The sequence below is a fragment of the Uranotaenia lowii genome, chromosome 2 (genome assembly GCF_029784155.1).
Source record: "Uranotaenia lowii strain MFRU-FL chromosome 2, ASM2978415v1, whole genome shotgun sequence".
Lineage (NCBI taxonomy): Eukaryota > Metazoa > Arthropoda > Insecta > Diptera > Culicidae > Uranotaenia > Uranotaenia lowii.
In genome coordinates, this window is record NC_073692.1 from 39,251,033 (window position 1) to 39,257,366 (window position 6,334).

Genomic DNA, 6,334 nt, shown 5'->3' on the forward strand with positions numbered 1-6,334 from the left:
AAAAATGTGGGGAAACGTGGGCTTTCTAATCCAAACTGACAAGATAACGTGCAAAGTTTATGAATCGATTTAAAATTGAAATTTCAAAATTCATTTAGTTATTATAAAGAAATTTTAGATGAGGAAATAAAAAAGAGAGTTGTGTATGATCAAAAAGTTTCTAAAACCTGGCTCGCGAACGAACGTATCGGGAAAATTCCTTATAAAGGATTTATCTTCGTCTATATCGCATTAGAAAAGATGGACAAAACATTTTTCTGAACATTTCATTTGGCATAAAAATTTTTTTCAGAAAGTAATAACGTATTTGGTGGCCCAAGATACCCCACAAAATGTGGCCCATGATTCCCCACAAGCAATGATTTGCAAATTGGTTGCGTTTGTGTGATTTATTGATGTTTTGTCAAAAATTCCTTTTCCTCGTGAAAGAACATGAAAAAATTAAGATCATAAGCGTATGAGCATATTTTTGATATGTACTTCTGGCCTCCCACGGATGCAATTTTGCGAGTGCTTGTGTAATTATGTAAGTACCTTTTTCTAGGCTAATTAAATAAAAGAAGCATATTATAGGTACATAAATCAACAAAATATAGAAAAACATGCTTACGCAAAGCGACGACCATGACAGTTGGATTGAGATTTTTACCTCAATACACATCCGAGATATTCAGAGTGGCCCACAATACCTCACTCTACCCTACCATGCGTTTTGAGATGAAAATTCTCTTCCTAGCTCTGTAAAATAATGAAACTTTTTTTTAAGTTTTCCAATCTTATTATCCGTCAATTGATAATTTATGACAACAATATGCAATATTTCTCATTCATTCTTCTGTTGAAAACATGTTTAAATGAATATTTAAAAAATATTCTACTAGCTCTATCTCAAAAGTCATTTACATTAATGGCATCATTTTAAATGCATCCGTAATCACTTGAGAAAAAAAGGAAATAAAACGCGCGTAAAGCTTAATTGCACAAAATCGGGCAACGCCATATCTGTCGTTCTCTTAAATGAACCATTCCTTCGTTGGCTTGTAAACATAATCCTGCGGTCGCAATTTGCATCCCAAAGTGCCGGGCCAGTACAACAGAAAGCCAGAAAAGAAGAAAAATCATCTACCACTTAATTGCACTTGTAAATTATGCACAATTTTATTATTCAGGTATGGGTTTCCTTTTGCTTTCGTGCTCTCTCTCTCTCTCTTCAATTTGGCGAAAAGGGTTTTTCGCGCGCCCAATCCTGGGGGAACCGGACGGTGGCCAAAAGCATTTGGTTTTGCACTCAGAATGAAACGCGGGAAAAAGAGTAGGGTACCATAGTCACTTCAACCTTTTTCCCGGACAACTTCCTCTCCAACTTCCAGCCAGTCAGCGAGAGAAACGATTTCATGATGGGCCCCCGGTATTTCGTGACCAGACTCGGTAATAACTTCCTGGTTTCCTCGTGGTTCCAGGGGCTTTCCTGGTCCTGATCCTGGTCCATTATTTATCCTTTTTTTTATTCGCTTCTTGAAGCCAGCGGGTTTTGCTTTAGGGCATCCACCTGGCAGCAGCTCACAGCATCCACTTCGAAAGGAAAATTGCACTCAACTTGGCTTGCTTGCTCTCGTTCTATGAAGGAAAAATGTCATCGCGTAATGCAACAGGACACAAATTTGCTGCGGGAAAAATGTTGCTCGTAATTACCCTCTCGGAAAGGTGGCTTCGTGACGGCTAAAAAAATATTGACTACAGCAATTTATTACTATTTCAGAGAGATATTTGGTCAAAAATTTCTCAATATCAATATCAGATTTTTTTACTTTTAAATTACCTTTTTTTGAAAACACTACTCATAGACAATTCTAACCACGGATTGCATTGATTTTTCAAAACAACATTTCCATCAATCAGAAATTGATTAAGAATCCGAAAATGTATTATTCGAAGAACAGAAGCAACTGTTGATTTTCATTAAGCTATCCAGTACGCACGCTTCCAGATCTCATGAATCAAGTCAGAAATCAATTTCCACCCTCCCCTGTCAGAGGGCGAGCACAACGCAGCGCACCGCTTCCATTGAGGAAGTGTGTGACTTTCTCCAGCAAATTTGCGATCTGCTCAGATTTCCCACCCCCAACCAATCTTAAGACCTAAAGACGAAGGAAGGTTGCAGCATATTTCACCTTAATTAGAAATTGAAATTCATTCGCTACGGTTCGATTACTTCTGTTTTCTCGAAAACCAGCATCAGCGGCTCACGTACTTGGGAAAATTTATTAGCAGAATTGTTGCTAGAATAGGAAGCAGCGAGTAGGAAAAAAAAAAATCTCGAATAAGTTACGCTCAAGATGTGGGAAAATTATTTTAGATCGTTTGTCTTACCGGAGCGTCGGGCGGCTGGAGTGTTTTTTCTCCCACTTTTTTTTTACCAGCCTTGGAAAAACGGATCGTGAAAAAAACACACACATATTTAGGCAGAAAGTGCGAAAATTATGTTTGTCATAAATATTCATTTTTTTTCCCCAGGCCGTCTCAAGTGGGCGAAAAAGTTGGTCTTTGGATCGGTTCTCTTTAAATATTCATTTTTTTCTCGCATCTTTAGCTTAGCTTAACGTGATTTTCGCGAAAAGGAAGATTAATTTTCCCGCCAAGTGGAAGGCAATTTTCCCATCGACAATGTGTCAACAGCTGGGCTGCTCGAGTTAGCTAATATAGAAGGCTGATTGTTTATGAATTTATATGGATTCAAAAGTGATTTGAGCTTATTTTTCGGAAAATGTTCTCGGTGATTTGAGGCAAACTTTAGAATCATGCTTATTTCGACACGTTTAAATTCAACCTTGAATAGGACTTCATTATATAGATTCTATTCAGATGGAATTCAGAGGCTTCATATTTCCAATTATTCTTATTTTTGAAGAACCTGCAAAATTGGATAAATAAAAAGAGTGAGAAAATGTTGATCAATCAGATTTCAAAACAGAACCGATTGAGTATCTTAAATTTAGCTCGCAGTGTTCAAATGTTCAATTATACATTCCTTGTTTATAACTCATTTTTGAACATGGTTATCTGAGATATAAACAAAAGTACTAAAATGAAAAATAAAAATTCAATACAAATAATTTTTTAAGACGATCCAGAAAAGAAAACACTGATTTGATAAGTCGTAAAACATAATTATTATAGTATGAATATCCGTCTTTGGCTCAATGACTGTTACAGAAGAATTTTCTAATGTATGGTAACTTAACATTTAGTAGAGAGAGAAAGATAAAAAGATACTTCAGAAATTCCGCAAGACGGGAAAAGTTTGTGTTCTCAAAGTTTCAAATAAGTCTTTCAAACTTTTAATACAAATATTAATTGAAACACATTTCCAATACAAAATATTTCAAAGGTAAGGTGTTAGTATGTGTGGAAGTTTCAGGGTTCTTTCGAGATTGGTTGCATAATCTTTTTTTTAATTTTATTATTTTTTTTATTTTTTTTTAATCTGTTATTGTAAAATTGGTTGCATAACTGACCTGATTTCTAGCTAGATGGTAGGAAAACCAGTTATGATAGCGAATACTTAGCATCGTTAGTTATTATTTTATTAAGTTTCATAGTGTTCCGTTTCAGGACATATCTTGACAAGAATAATTCCTTAAATTAACTCGGTCTATGTCAAATTTCTTGGACATCTCACATTCGCATCTTTAGTTGGGTTTGGCTCTCATGGTGCGAGAGCAAAGATAGCATATTCTAAAATGTCATAGCATGTTGTAAGACGGAATGGTTATTTCGTAGAACTCTACTATTTCTTCTTCTCCTTCCTCTTCCGCCAAACAAGGCCACTAACAAGGCCAAATCTTGTATGAATCCTGAAAAATGAAAAATTTGCGTTATATCAAATCCTAGCGGCTTCCCTGAAATTTTGACGACATCACACTAGCACCAACTAAAGGTTTACGGATTGGGGTTCAACCTTTAGTTTATATAGGGGAAAAGTTCATATAACACCCCATGTGGCTAATACGCGCCACCGTTGTTTTGAAGAATCTGAAACATTTAAAGCCTGCAAATTATCACCAATTTGTTTTAAATGCTGTGATAGGTCATGGCAAGTACGAATTTTTCCTTTAAATGCCCATATGTCGTGATAATTTCACAATTTAGGTTTTTCTTCATTTCGATCTAAATTTTAAAACACTTTTAATAAGGTGTCACCAAGCAGAGAAAAACGAATAAGACAATATTTTCTGACACATCGATAGAGGAGAATCTAACTTACGATTTTATGCTAAAAAATCATACTGAACTCGCTAAGGTATGCTTTACATGGGTATGTTCTATCACGGCCCATGCGCTCGTTAAAACGCGCCAATCGTAGTAGGCTGAAAATAGCATTAATTTTTCAAAAAGGCCAATTTTCATTGAAAATGAACAAAAAGTCTAAAACCATATTTTGAGCATTAATTCAGCCCAAAAAATCTATTTTTCATTTTTTGTTAAATTTCTATTAGTCCATTTTGATTTTTTTTCAGTCAAAGTGTCTGGAAGTATTGGTGTTTTTTCGGTCTTCGGCTGCTCTCGGGTGTGTTCGGCTGCTAAGCGCGTATTGAATACACAGCGGCGCGTATTCGCAACACAGTTTTGTTCTGTGGCTTTGAATATGGTTTTTAAAAATCAAGTTTTTGAAGAAACTATAGCAATTTGAGTAATGAAAAATCATAGACATTTGTAGAAAACACTTTTCTTCAACGATTACAATCAGCGATTCGCTTAGGTGGCGCATAATAGGGCATGTTCCCCTACTTTCACGTACACTCGTACACCAGAGCAATTTACATTACCGTTTTAGTGTGATGCTGTGCTTTTACTCAAATACTTGAGTTGGAAGCTGTAATGCTTGACAAGAAACCTGCAAAGCTTGGATCTCATCTCGCAGAGCAGCAGGGCAGCACCATAAACATTTTGTTGGCGTCGCCAACGATTTGTTCGAGAGCACAACAGCCCGACTATTTTGATACTAAGAAATCTTTGGTACTATATTTTCCTTTCAACAAAGTTTCTGAATATCATAGATTATGCATTAGAGTGCCCCAAATGACCCAACTTTTGAAATAGTCAGACGCTGCAGGCTTAAATTGATTCTAGGCCTAGTACAAGATCTCATGCCAAATTTGGATAAGAACGGATCACTGGAAGGGGCCTTTTAACGAGCCAGGAGTTTGTATGGGATTTTGAGACATTTTGTTCGGGAGAAACAGGAAAAAACAGTTTTTCATCTATAACTTTGGTTCCCATCGGCCGATTTCTTTTGAATATGGTTTTTATTAAAGCCTAAATTATGACAAATATTCCATTCAAAGCCTGCATTTCGATTTGATTGAAAGTAAGAAGTTATAAGGGCTTAAAAAATGTGCTAACTTTTTTTAGCGTGATATTTATTCATTACATTTAGCCCATTTTGAAGCGTAATAACTTCTTTATCTTAATTCTAATCGAAATGCAGTCTTTGGACGAAATATTTGTTGTCATACTTTAGGCTCTAAGAAACACTATGTATATTCAAAAGAAATCGGCCGATGGGAATCAAAGTTATAGATGAAAAACTGTAATTTCATAATCATAATGCTTCCGAAGAAAATGTCTCATAATTCCATCAAAACTTCAGGCTCGTTGAGCGCCCCTTTCCCGTGATGCGATCTGGTACAAATTTGTTATGAGATCTTGTACTAGGCCTTGGATTAATTTAAGCTAGCAGCACATAACATTTCACAGGTTTTAAATTTCTCATACAAATTTGGGGCAGTATAGTATAGTACATACATTGCAGAAACTACTAAATTCTGGCCAACCATGAGATGAAGAACGGAAAAGATACAGGAACAAGGGAGGAATGGAGCGTGGAGTTTCCTATCAAACACTTCATTTGATTATTTGTATGAGTTTGGTTATGAAGTTAGAATGATGAATTTTGTAAAGTCAATTTTCTTAAAATAATGGATAAATCTAATCCGGATCCAAGGGTGCCGAAAAATATTTTGTGAAATTTGTACAAAATTAATCAAATCTGTGAAATCTGAATTTTCGAAATTCTGTGTTGTGTGACACAGAATCTATGATAAAAATGATCTCAAAATTCTGTGATGTTATAGATTTTTCTGTAACTTTCGTCAACCTTGCCTAGAACTTCATAAGTTTGACGAAAGATTTTTTTCTAAATTGTATCTTTCAGAACCATGGCCGTAGGAACGGGGGGGGGGGGGGGGGGGGGGGTTGGGGGGTTTGGGGGTTAAACCCCCCCCATGAGGATCCAAAAAATCAAGCAAAGTATTCTATTCTACACTCAAAGTTT